The sequence below is a fragment of the Ixodes scapularis genome, unplaced genomic scaffold, assembly GCF_016920785.2.
Source record: "Ixodes scapularis isolate PalLabHiFi unplaced genomic scaffold, ASM1692078v2 PGA_scaffold9__187_contigs__length_104089568, whole genome shotgun sequence".
NCBI lineage: Eukaryota > Metazoa > Arthropoda > Arachnida > Ixodida > Ixodidae > Ixodes > Ixodes scapularis.
Genome location: NW_024609884.1, coordinates 62,667,122 through 62,679,372, shown reverse-complemented (window position 1 = coordinate 62,679,372; position 12,251 = coordinate 62,667,122). Strand labels below are relative to the sequence as shown.

At 44.7% G+C, this 12,251-nt stretch overlaps 1 protein-coding gene across 11 annotated transcripts in view; it reads left to right on the top strand.

The window, feature by feature from the left end:
- LOC8038525 (islet cell autoantigen 1) overlaps positions 1 to 12,251 on the top strand; it is a 77,670-nt gene that overhangs the window by 61,461 nt on the left and 3,958 nt on the right. The window lies entirely within an intron of this gene.

The following is a 12,251-nucleotide window of genomic DNA, read 5'->3' as shown; positions in this document are numbered from 1 at the left end:
CCACACGACATTTCTAGGTCTTTATGATCAGTAGAGATTTCCAATGGTCCCGTAGAAAATTCTATCAGACGAATAGAAAAGCCTATTTGTTCTGCAGAGACTTCTATTGGTCCTATACATCAAGGGGACATGTCTGGACGATGAGCTGTCTCAGACTATAGAGATAGATGTATATGGAACTGACTGGGTTGCTCCATTTGAACAAAGAGATGCTTATTGGAGCATTAGAGATTATATTGAACCACTTTGTTAATCATGTTTATCAGTGTGCTAGACACTGGAGGCACGACATGTGCTCATTGACAGTAGTTTGTTTGGATGGTAGCCTTTTTAAATGCATTGCATTTTAAGGGCAAGCCTTTCGGACTTTGTGTCCGTGGCATGCAGCTCAGATTATGTCACAGCGTCATGCGACACTATGACATCATCCCAAAGGCGCTCCGAGTGCATAGGATTTATAGGTCTTCTGTGGCATCATGTGACATTGAGACATCACGTGACAAACGTGACGCTGATGCAACATAACATCATCATGTCACGTGACAGTGTGATATCATGATGTCATGTGACATCACGTCATGCGACACTGTCATGTCACATTGCATTGTGTTGTCATGTGATGCTACGTCTCATGACACTGCATCATGTGACGTCATAGTGTGATGTGACAATGCATGGTCACGTCAGGTGACACTATGACGTGGAATCTTGACATTGCATAACACGTTGACGTCAGTGTCACGTGAAAAAACATGACATCAGGTGACATGACGTCACATGACACCAGAACGTGACAATGCGACTTCACGTGACACCATAATGCTGTGTGATGTCACAGTGACACGTGACACCTGACAATTTTATATATTCACGAAACCCTCCCAGTGTGCCCGTGCGACGAGAACCTATAAATGTTATGCATTTATAGGGCCTCATCGGGGAATGCCAAAGAGATAGCCAATTTTTATTTAGACGGTACTACCAGCCTTTGAAGGAACAGGTAGGAGGGGGTATAAGAAAAGAACAAGAACAACACCTAATACAGAAAGAAATCATGGCTCTGCAGTCCGAGTTTAAAAAAAATTAACAAATCAAATATACATTTAAGGAGGTGATATAGGTAACTTGGTTTATTATCATGAAAAATTAATTCAGAGAACAGGGAACCAAACTGAACAAGTACTGTCTCTCAACTGAACATGTAATGAAAAACATACCAGCAACAACAATCAACTCGGTCATGGCCAATGTGCACATGTCTAAAAGACTATATTTTTACTATGCAGAGTAACCGAAGTTTGGCTGATACAACCTCCCCCTTCCTTTTTAATGGCATAAGCCTCTGGAGTCGATGACAGCTTAACCCTTTCATGGGCGGTGTGATATATACTTCCCACCCACGCTTGGTCTGTACTGGGCTCAAGGGAAGGTGAATTCCCACCATTGTGCTGTTCCACCATCTAGCAAAAATCATATTAAAAAAAATATGTGTACTGGTGCCATCTGGCTGTGCAAAAGCAAAGCTGTACTATCGCGGACAATATGAGCTGAAACAGCGCTCCGGCCTGTGCACGGTACTTTCTGCGCCACCCGTCACATCGCTCCGCAAACACAGCGCGCCCTGTGGCCGAGATAAATTCTCACTTGCGTCCACTGCGTTGCGGAGCTCTTCCGGCCGTCTACTAACGAAAATATTGGCCGGCGGAACCACCATCACGATGCTGTGCCGTGCAGCCCAATGTTCATGTTTTCAGCTATCATACATTTCTGTGCATTTCAAGAAAGCATCGAAGTGGAAAATACGTTGTCACGCTCTTATCTCCTCGAGGACAGCTGCCTGACGGAGCTGCCTTGGCCCCCAAAATAGCTGATCTGAATATCATTGAACACGTTTGGAGGCACATCAAGGTAGCCATGTCACGGTGTCCCCTCCATTGTGCCAATGCTGACGAATTGTGGGGAGCAGTGAGAGGTGGAATGGGGAGATGTTTCGGGCCAAGCCAGACTTCTGGGCCGCGCTCTACGATTCCTTACCAGACAGAGTGAGACCCGTGGACGCGGTGTTAACTTCTTTCATAAGTTTTACTGCACCTCAGGACCCCCTGAACCGGACCTCTGCCGATCGGAACAAAGCTTGTTGTTACGATTGCGACACACAGTTTGATGCCGTTAACCAGCGCAAACTTTTGAGTGGTGCATCCTTGATTTCAATCTTTTTGTATCCTGCAGTTGAATTTCCACGCCGGCTATTGAACTTTTTTGTCTGTCATTCTCCTCTGCGAATATTGTTTCGATGAACTTTCAAGCTCCTTCTCCTGGCAAATATATGATTGTTTGTTGCACTTTATTAAGGCTAGGAATTTGTAAATAAAACACTGGTGTCTTGTCAGCACTTGTTTTGTTTGAAACAGACGCATAGGCCCAGTAAAAAAGAAATAATATTTTTGAACCCTTTCATACCAATCAAGGTTACAAGATTTCCGCAGTAACATGTATGGTTACCATTGTTTTTTTTTATACAGCTGTGCATAAGCATAATAAAAAAAAAAAAAAATAGGAAATGTAAATACCTTGGAGCCGGCCTAAATCCCGCATACAAATTTTGGCCTATATTTTACTGTCCTACTTTGTGCATGCACTTCATCAAAAAAAAAAAAAAAGGTACAACCTACGTCTTTTGATGTGACTTTTAAAAAACGATAATCGCAGCTGCAATTTAAGATACTTCAACATTTTTTCTTCACCCGCCAGAGTTTTTTCTACGTGATTCTACATGATAGAATGAAGTAAATCAATTGCAAAAAGGAATGACAAGCGTTATCTTCTGTCCTCGCCCTTCCCTCTCCCTGCCGCCCCACCCACACACACGCCCGCTGTTGCACACGTCGTCCCGCTAGCAGCCGCCCGGAAGAGCGCAGTGGCGCAGCTGGTGCAAGTGTTAATTCATCTCGGCCTCAGGGTGCACAATGTGTGTGGACCTGGCACGTAGCCAGGATTTTGGTTCGGGGGGAGGGGGGGTGGCGGGGTGGCCCACTCATGAAAAAATGGTGTATGAGGGGGAGAGGGGAGAGGAGGTCCCAGCAAAATGGAAGTTTTCGGGGGGGGGGGGGCCTGGCCCTATGCCCCCCCCCGGCTACGTGCCTGTTGCGGAGCAAGGCGACAGGCTCATATTGTCCGCGATAGTACATTTACTAAACATTCCCGCACACAACGTTTGCTGGCCTTTGCACTTGTGAGGCTGGCTTCTGGTATCTGCTGATGATCAGAGCTTTATAAGTTATGTAGTAACCACCGAACCTACAAATCGAGCCCTCTGAGCAATCGAATGAATCTGAACATTTTGAAAGCACACAAGCTACTTTCTTGGTATTTGTCGAAGAGGGAAGTATGGCCGCCGTGACCTCAGCAACTCTCTCCCACACAGCTTTTGGAGCTTCAGTTCTTGAAGAAACAAGCACTTTCGTTTCTAGATGGCTTTGAGAAAGAAGAGAGCACATTGAGTTGCAGAAAAGTGATCTTCAGCTCCTGCAGTCTCTCTCTTCAACAATAAAATTAATTGTTTGACTATTTTTTGAGCAGGTGCTGGGCCATGGGAAGCATATTTCCCACCTTGGTATATTTTTTGTGCGTTGCAGAAAAAAGCTGAATTTGGCACAGAGCTCTTATTAAAATACTTCCATACGAAAGGGGAAAAAAAAAAAGGTTCACCATGGGGCCTACAAAAAAGTCACCCGTGAAAGGGTTAAGAACAGAAACTATACGCCTCGCAAGTGGGCTCATTTTCGTCTTCTGCGCATGAGAAAGGAAGTAGCAGTGACGTCAAAACGCCGAACCCTGATTGGCTGATCGCGACCCCCTATCTGAGCGTCGTCTGCTCCTTTGCAACGTCGTCTGCTCGCAACGTCGTCTGCGTCTGTCTTACCTTTCCTGCGACTTTCGGAAGTCGAGCGAGCTGAACTTCGCCTTTCAGAGAGGGCAGACGAAATAATGCGAGCGGTACGTTGTTTTTGTCTAACAACTAGCAGACGCGCATCAAGGAGGGAAGTCAAAGGACTCACTGGCGAGGTGTCCCGAGGCGCCGAGGTTTGTTTGCTAAAAACTGAGAGTGAGCGTGTTAATATCCGCAAATTCCCTCCCAAATACATTTTCCCTCCTTTCGTGTGCGGCGAGACTCCTCACTCTTTAACGGCGTCGGTGGGTTGGCGCAGTTAACGTCGTCTGCTTTACGTCTGCTAGTCAAAGCGATGGCTGCTTTACCTTTCCTGCGTCTGTCGGAGATTCACCGCTGCCTCGAAAAACAAGGAGATGACAAGAGGAAGAGATTGACCTCTTAATCTAAAATTGAGGTCAGCGATCAAAGTATAAGACGGGAAGGGTTCACAAGGGTCGCGTGGGCATATTCCATTCAGCACGCCAGCCGGTCGTGGGCAGACGGTCGCCGAGTCGGAGTGCCTTCTAGGCCTATCTGCCGAGCTCGCTTGGTCGTTGTCGGTGGAATCGTGGCCGTTGGAGCTTTTCCCGGGTGTTTGTGGATCCAGCGTTCTTGTTCGTCGTGGTCTGTTTCAAGTACTTTTTACTTTTTTCTTGCTGCTTGAAGTCGGGACGCGTGAGAAGCGCAGGTAGAGAAATAAACGTCCATTGGTCGTCGCGACCGTGACGCTGTCGGCCATGCTGATTTGATCGTAAGAAGTGCATAAGACAGCTTCGGAGCTGTCGTAGGATTTCGTCGTAACCTGCGCAAAACTTACGAAAATTTTGTTTCGTGAATACGAATTTGTTCTTAAGTTTTGCCTTACGCACATTTTTGGCGTAAGATCGTTTTGTGAACCTGGCCTCTGCACTTTTGAAAGTCGCAGGAAAGGTGAGACAGACGCAGACGACGTTGCGATCAGGCGACGTTGCAAATGGGCAGACGACGCTCAGATAGGGGGTCGCGATCAGCCAATCAGGGCTCGGCGTTCCGACGTCACCGCTACCCCCTGCGCAAGAAGCAGACGAACTTGCCCTCCGCATAGTTTTTTTTTGTTTGTATGACCACAACTAAAGCTTGAATCTTGTCAGATGCGCGTTGTAAAACGGCAAGCTGTGTTGCGGAGTAAAATAACTTTTACTCTACATTACGCACAATTTTGCCTATTTCTAATCTTGCATAATTTAGCAAAGTATTAATGTTAGATAATTCATTATATCCATGCCACAATGTTGACCGGCGCATATGTGAGGACACAGTCACAATGAACAACTGACAAGATTCAAGCTTTAATTGCAGTCATACAAACAAAGTACTATGCATATTTTTTTATTTTATTTTCTAATAAATCACTATCATACCTTGCTACTAATAAAACATGCAGCAAATAAAAAATTTGTTTTTTTAGATACTTGGTCTTGAATTCATTAGCTTTTCGAATCACTCATTCATTCAAATTTATGTTACAAGTTTGATTTTGAATATATCATTTTGAATTTGCATTCAATGTGTATATGCCGCGGCATTGACTTATGCCGTCCGCGACATGGTAATCCTTGTGTTCTTTACCAGTAGTTCATGAAGTCTGAACTTTACTACTTGGAAGAACTTTCAATTGTGACTGCTAGAGCGGCTCGTTAAATAATTGTGGGGATTCCAGTGGTTTATATGTCTTGAACCGCGTAATTAAGCTTGTATTGGCGACCCAACAATTTTTTGTGTTAAAACTTATTCAGCAACATATCAAAACTTTTTGCTCATAGTGCAATCGCACTAATGCCAGAACATTCCGTACATACTGGCTGAACGTCATCATCGTAAGCTTGGCACATTTTTTTTTTCAAGTTTACAGGTAAAAAACTGTTAGGTAGCTTTATTGAAAAATATTGTGCATGTCAGCACATGTCTGGGCAGTTAGCAGCATTCTATGCCTTAGTTCTTGTTAAGCACATACGCGCAGTGCGAAGTCAATCACCAGCATGGTGGTGCAGGGTTCGGTCCTTTCCTAGCATGATGTCACGTGCAAGGTAAGTATAGCTTGTAGGCAAGTAACATGTCTAATATTCGTTAGCTGCAATTCACGGCCTACTATATAGGTAATTAAAAACCCCATCAAAATGCACCTCTAATCAGACGTGAGGTTCCTTTCCTATGATCACCATCAAAAGGAGTTTTGCCACATCTTGACTGTTGCTGGTGGGAGATAATAAGCAGAAAGAATAGTTGGCAATCTCTACGTGCTCGTCGATTTCGTTTTGCAGTCGGGAACGTTGAGTAGCGATGTGCACGTACCCGGGCTTGTGTCGACAAGATTAAAAGATGACCATTTCATAAAGCTCTGCATTGTAGAAGGACTCAGTGTTTTTGGAGTTTTAGTAAAATTTGGAGGGTATTTTTCTGAGTTTATTTTTTGTCAGTGTTTATCGGTGTACATTTTTTTGTTATGATTTTAGTTATCCGAAATTCTGAGATAGTTTAGTTTTGCTGCGTCCTAAACTGCCCAAAGTTCCCATAAAAAATAAACCATATTAATGCGAAAGCATTAATTGTCCCATGGAGCGAAGCTGGCGTTGTCTGTAACCGTATGTAGCAGCGAAACGGCAGCTAAATTCCCATCTGTAGCAGCGAAATGGCAGCTAAATTCTCATTGGCTGCGACGCGTCATGTGGCTCCATAGCAACGGCGTCATCGTTGCTAAGGTTGGCTGGCACCGCAGCTGGAAGGGGGGGGGGGGACGCGGGTATGCGTCGTTAACCGGTACATTAAAGGAGCTGTGCAATGATTTTAATATTGAAAGAATTTGTATCTTCTACTTTTGGTATTTTTTATTTTGTCACAAAGGACAGAAAACACATCTCCTGCCTTCAAAATGTTGCGACTCCACCGCAAATCGCGAGACAAAAATTATGATATTTTCCGACCTGCAGCCGCAAGCGGCGGCCATGAGAACCACGCGGCGTGACGTCAATGGGGGACTTGTAAAAATCACGACCAACTCTATAATGGGCGACCAGCTCACCTTCTCCTGCCCCAGCGCGCCACTTTTTGTTTTGCTTGTTTAGTTCTTTTTAGTTCGCCTAGTTCCCGCCGCTCCCGCTGGCGCTGCTTAGAATCTCCACTTTCCCCGCTGCTTACTACGCTCGGGAAGCCTGGGGAGGCTAGTACAAGCTGTCTTTTGGCACGTGCACGCGTGGACGCGTGGTTTTTCTGGCTGTAAAATAGCTCTACGTTAATGGTAAAGTGGAACTCAACGACGGGCTGTGATGGTCTTCTGCTGTGTGCCGCTGTGCAAGTCGAGCACGCGGACTTCGACGGGGGTCGCTTTCCACGAGTTCCCGGTGGCGTAGATCCGGAACGACTGGTTGAAGAAAATCTCTTGCCAAGCAGAAGGCGAATCAGTTACCCACCAACTATGTAGCATAAAGAGAAAATAGGTTCTCTTCATGTTCATAACACAAAATAGGTCGTGGTACATATAAGTTTACAGCGTCATCCTTTACACGCCGTGCTGCCAATGTTGGACGCTGTATATAACCTTCCTCATTTTGAGGGTTTAGTTAAATATGCAGTGATGCTGATACACCTACGTACCGGATCAGCCGTCATTCATCGGAAGGAATGATGTTCACGTGTTAATGTTGCGAGCTCGCGAATTTCAGATGACGCGGAACTTGCTGACAGGGTGTATGTTTTAATTATGAGCGTGTTAGACGTCGTTTGTTTATCTGATACTGTTTACTGTATTCCTTACTGTTTTTGATTTAGTGCGTCACTAATAAAGAAGTTAGTTGTCTGTGTCCTAGTGAAAATGAAATAATAATAGTAAATATACAGCTTGTCTCTATCTTTCCTATTTTAACCATTGTTATGATCCTGCCTATTTTAATGGTCTATTTTAAACATTTTTACGCTTTTGCCTTTCCTGCAGTATTATTTCAAGAGATTGAGTATACGTTTTTCCATGTATACAATAGTATGTTCATTACTGGCCTGGCAAAAAAATTTATGAGTGGAGAAGAGCCATACTCTAACACCGAAACTGATATCTTTTCATTGAAATTTGGAGTATTTCTGGGTGCGCATTCTTTACAAAACGTATCAAACTGAAGCCGGTCGTATTAAGTGAGCAAAAACACTATGTCTGGCCGCGCTATAGGACTGGAAGCTATATACTGATAAGCAAACACTCCCATTGCTCTACGTTGGCTTCACATAACTTAGCTCTTCCCAAAGGAAGAAAAATAAATAACAATTAATAGACCGGCAATCGAAAGCGCTGTCGCTTTACTCTGTTTACAGAACATGTCAAGAAAGCTATGCGGGTGTCGACAGAAAAAGTTACAATAAACTCGTGGGTTTTATCAACACAACCGCCGCCCGTCGCGTATGACCGCGCGCGCATTTGGAGATGATACGCGGCGGCGCCTGGCGGATTTCGCTGTCCCCAGCCGTGGTCACGTGGTATTTTCCGGTACACGCGCTCCCGTAGAGAGGAGAGAGCTGACCTGGTCGCCCTTTATAGAGTTGGTCGTGGTAAAAATATAGCAAGTTGTGCAAATACTTGCTCGATAAAAGATAATTTTTCTATAAATATTGTCATTCCAACATAAATATAAATGTGTCAAGAACCTGGTATCGTTGACATAAGTTTTATTATACGGAGTTTTAGTGGCACCATCTATCCGAGGTCAACAAAACCGTCGGCTCTATCTGCAACCGCAAACAGCCACCAGAAGTCGGAGGGGGGGACGGGGGCAGAGCCGGACGGGGATGACCGTACCCGGATGAGCACATTGGCACTTTCCTCCTTTCGCCTTGTTGGTTGCATTGCGCAAGCACGTGGTCATGTGGTCGCGAACGGGTAAGTTCTCGCTGCTCACTGATGGCTCTGGAGAGAGAGAGCTTCACCGGAACCCTGCGCATCCTCCTTTCACATCACAGCAGACGTGATTTGGAAGATGGTGAAGGAGTTGAGAGGTGCCGAAAGCCTCAATCTTTGTCATTTTTTAAAATAAAAACTAGGATATGCAGGCAAAAGCATTTTTTTTGTTTTTTACTTCAGAAAGATTGAGACACCAATTCCCGAATTGTGTAAGCAAAACACTGAAATTATTGCGCAGCTCCTTTAAGGTCGTCCTAGAGGTTGTCCTAGACGTCGTCCTCTAGGCATCGTTCTAGACGTTGTCCTAGAGGTCGCATTGAAGTCGGCCTGGACGTTGCCTGAGAGGTTGTTCTATACCTCGTCCTAAACTTTAATACGTGTAGAAACATTACTCGAAATCATTTCACCCGCGGGACTATAATGTTTTCGCATTCCTACACGTAAGCAGTCTTACATGTCCTCCTGTAATTTACACATGCTTAGGATCATGTCCGTCAGCAAGCAAATGATGACGCAGAACTCTGGACAGCCATCGCCATATATGAGCGATGGCATCAATCAGACAACCGGCAAGCCGGTTGTCTGGTTGCCGCCATCACTTATAGATGGCTTCAACCTTTCGAGCCTTTCCACTCTGGCTTGCGGGCTTGCGGCCGGCCATTACTTCATTCCCACCATAGTACAGCTTTGCTGGTCTTCCTTCTTCACCAGAGTGGAAAGGCTGAAAATTTTTTTCACTAGATGTACTTTTCAAAAATCAGTAAATTGTGCTTTGTAGTCGCTGAGATTCTTTCCTTTTCTTCCCATATTGAAGCAACCAATTCCACAGAAAAGTGACTTGGCCACACTGGGTGGAGGGGTAAAGAACACTCGCCTTCACTCAGGTCACATGTTCAAAAGGGGCTCCTGTGCTGCCCCCCCCCCCCCCCCCCCCCGCACCGCTGCTACACTAGAGAAAGAGGGCAAAAAAGAAAAGGGAGAGGAGGACTTTCTACTAGGCGGAAGAATCTTTTGGCAGGTCTGCATTTAACCCTTTAGCGCCGTTTTTTTTTTTTGTTTTTTTTGGCCCGGCGGTCCCTTTGTGCTGGGTGTTTTTTTCTTTCACTGCACAAACAAATTTATTTTGGGTGTAGTAACATGTTTACATGCTTCAATGTGTATGTTTATTTAAAGAATACATTTGTTTTAATCTTAACAACGTTCCTTAACCTCTTAATGTTCTCAGTTTATTTTTGTGTGGTATTCTTCAAAACACGGTACAACGCAAAGTGGCACCTCGCATGCTGAACACATGTAACACGATTCTTTGCGCTTCGTTTGGCGGTTCTTGCTATGGGCACATACATGGCAGACCCTTGTGGGTTTGTGAAGAATGCCAACTGCGAAGAATGGGAGCGGAGTCACCTGTAATCCACTTGTATATTCCGTTTCACCTTATGTTGTACCGCAGCGAAGGCTAGAAGCGCAAGCTCATAGCGTTGGCAGCTGCCCTTGGTGCACGAGAGCTTGTGCCGCCGAAGTGTGCCATAGAGCAAGGAGCTCGCGCTTGTAGCCTTTCCTGCGGTAAAACACAAGGTGAAACAGAGTATTCGCCTCGAGATCGAATCATGTCGCCACCGTGCGGCCGAAATTGGAAACGCGCGAAAGCGGGGATATCGCTGTGCGTCGTCTGCTACAGGCGCACGCTCAGAAGCATGGATCTCGACGACGCAAGCCCGTTTCCGGCTGAGCTTGACATTCCTTATCAAATGCTTTATGTTTTTGTTGCCATTTCTTCTTACTAAAGGTTGTGTTGTATCGTTTCCCATGCGTAGAAATTCAGCAAAGCGATTATTATTAAGTCGGAAACTTCCATAATCTTAGTGTGTCGGTTTGTATGCAATCGCTGGTCCTACGCATTTCTGTTATCTCGCACAAACCGTGGCTTTCATAAAGCATTAAATGTTGAGTGGGTCTCTGGTTTGATTATAAAATTAACCCAACTGATCACTATCCTTTAATAGACTAATCAATCAATAAATCCATATGTGGATTTTTCGCCGGTCATATTGCGTGAAAGACGTTAAAACTACACATTTTTTTACTGGTTTTACTATGTCATAAATGGCATATTGCATTCCCATTCTAAACTTCACGTTGTGAGTCCTACATAAATATGAACACGGAAAGCCTTTTAAAATGAAGTATTTTTTAAGTTATTATTTAAACAGTATAATCACCCTCGGTGAAATGACAAGCGCGCTGAAGCGGTTTACTGTGCAAGCCTGTGTCACAAAAGAAATAATATGTCAAAAATATTAAAGCAGGCATTTTTTTACTCCTTATTGACTCCTTGTTGAACCGGCAAAACAAAATTGCAAATAAAGCATTACTTGAATAATCTGAAAGTTAATCGATGAACTGCCCAGTCCCGATATACATTAGGTGAGGGCGGAGGGTGATCCCAAAGTCTCGTGAAGGTCGCTAGCCCTCATCAGTAAAAGAGTATCACTGCGGCCGATGCTGTCTGTATCGTGGTGAGAGTCGTTTGTCGGGGTTGCAAAGTCTACTGTGTTTGAATACAAGATTATTTAGCCAGAAATTTATAGTAGTAGCCTCTTGACATCCGCGGCCTTCACCAAGAAAATTGAAGCGGGTGAACCCGCACTACCGAGAAAAGCATTTAATAACAGGAACATTGCTGCGTTGCTCGGCCACACCCATTTATTACGGTCACGGCAGATATATTAGAACAGTTTGTTTCACTTGTTTCAGTTGTCCTGCAAACCGTGCAGTTTGCGGATCTTAACTAGAAGAGACACTCTCTCCTCATCGCAACGCAGTAGATTTGTTCAGACTCCAAAAAAACTTACCCACACTATGGCACAGTAAAAGGGCGGAGGAACTCAGTAGCATGGTAATTTCCAATACAGCGCTAACTTATCTTCATTCTCAATATTGTCACGGGTGGTGACCAGAATAACAATAAATAAACAGGAAGAAATAAATGTTTAATGTGGCGAACTTGTGCCAAAACAAAAAGGGAATAGAAAATAACAAAGCGTCGTGAGCGTCGAAGTTGGCGAGACAGCAGAGTCGAGCGCTATGGCGAAACTGACTCCGGCTTGCCACGCGGAGCCGCTTTTGTATACGCGTTGGCTTCTGGAGCATTCGATGTAGAAAGTTCGACGTGTAGAACACTCTAAACTCGAATCAGCTAGACGGTTCTCGAATTCACCAGAACATCTCATTACAGTGTCAACAAAATGCGTAGCCGCGGCCAGGAATCGAACCCTGGTCCTTCGCGTGGAAGGCAAGCGCGATAACCGTTAGGCTACGGCCGCGCTGCCTACTTGGCGCGCGGCAATATTTATATTACTGCAAAAGCTAGAAGTTAAAAAAAAAAGCATAGAAGCTGCG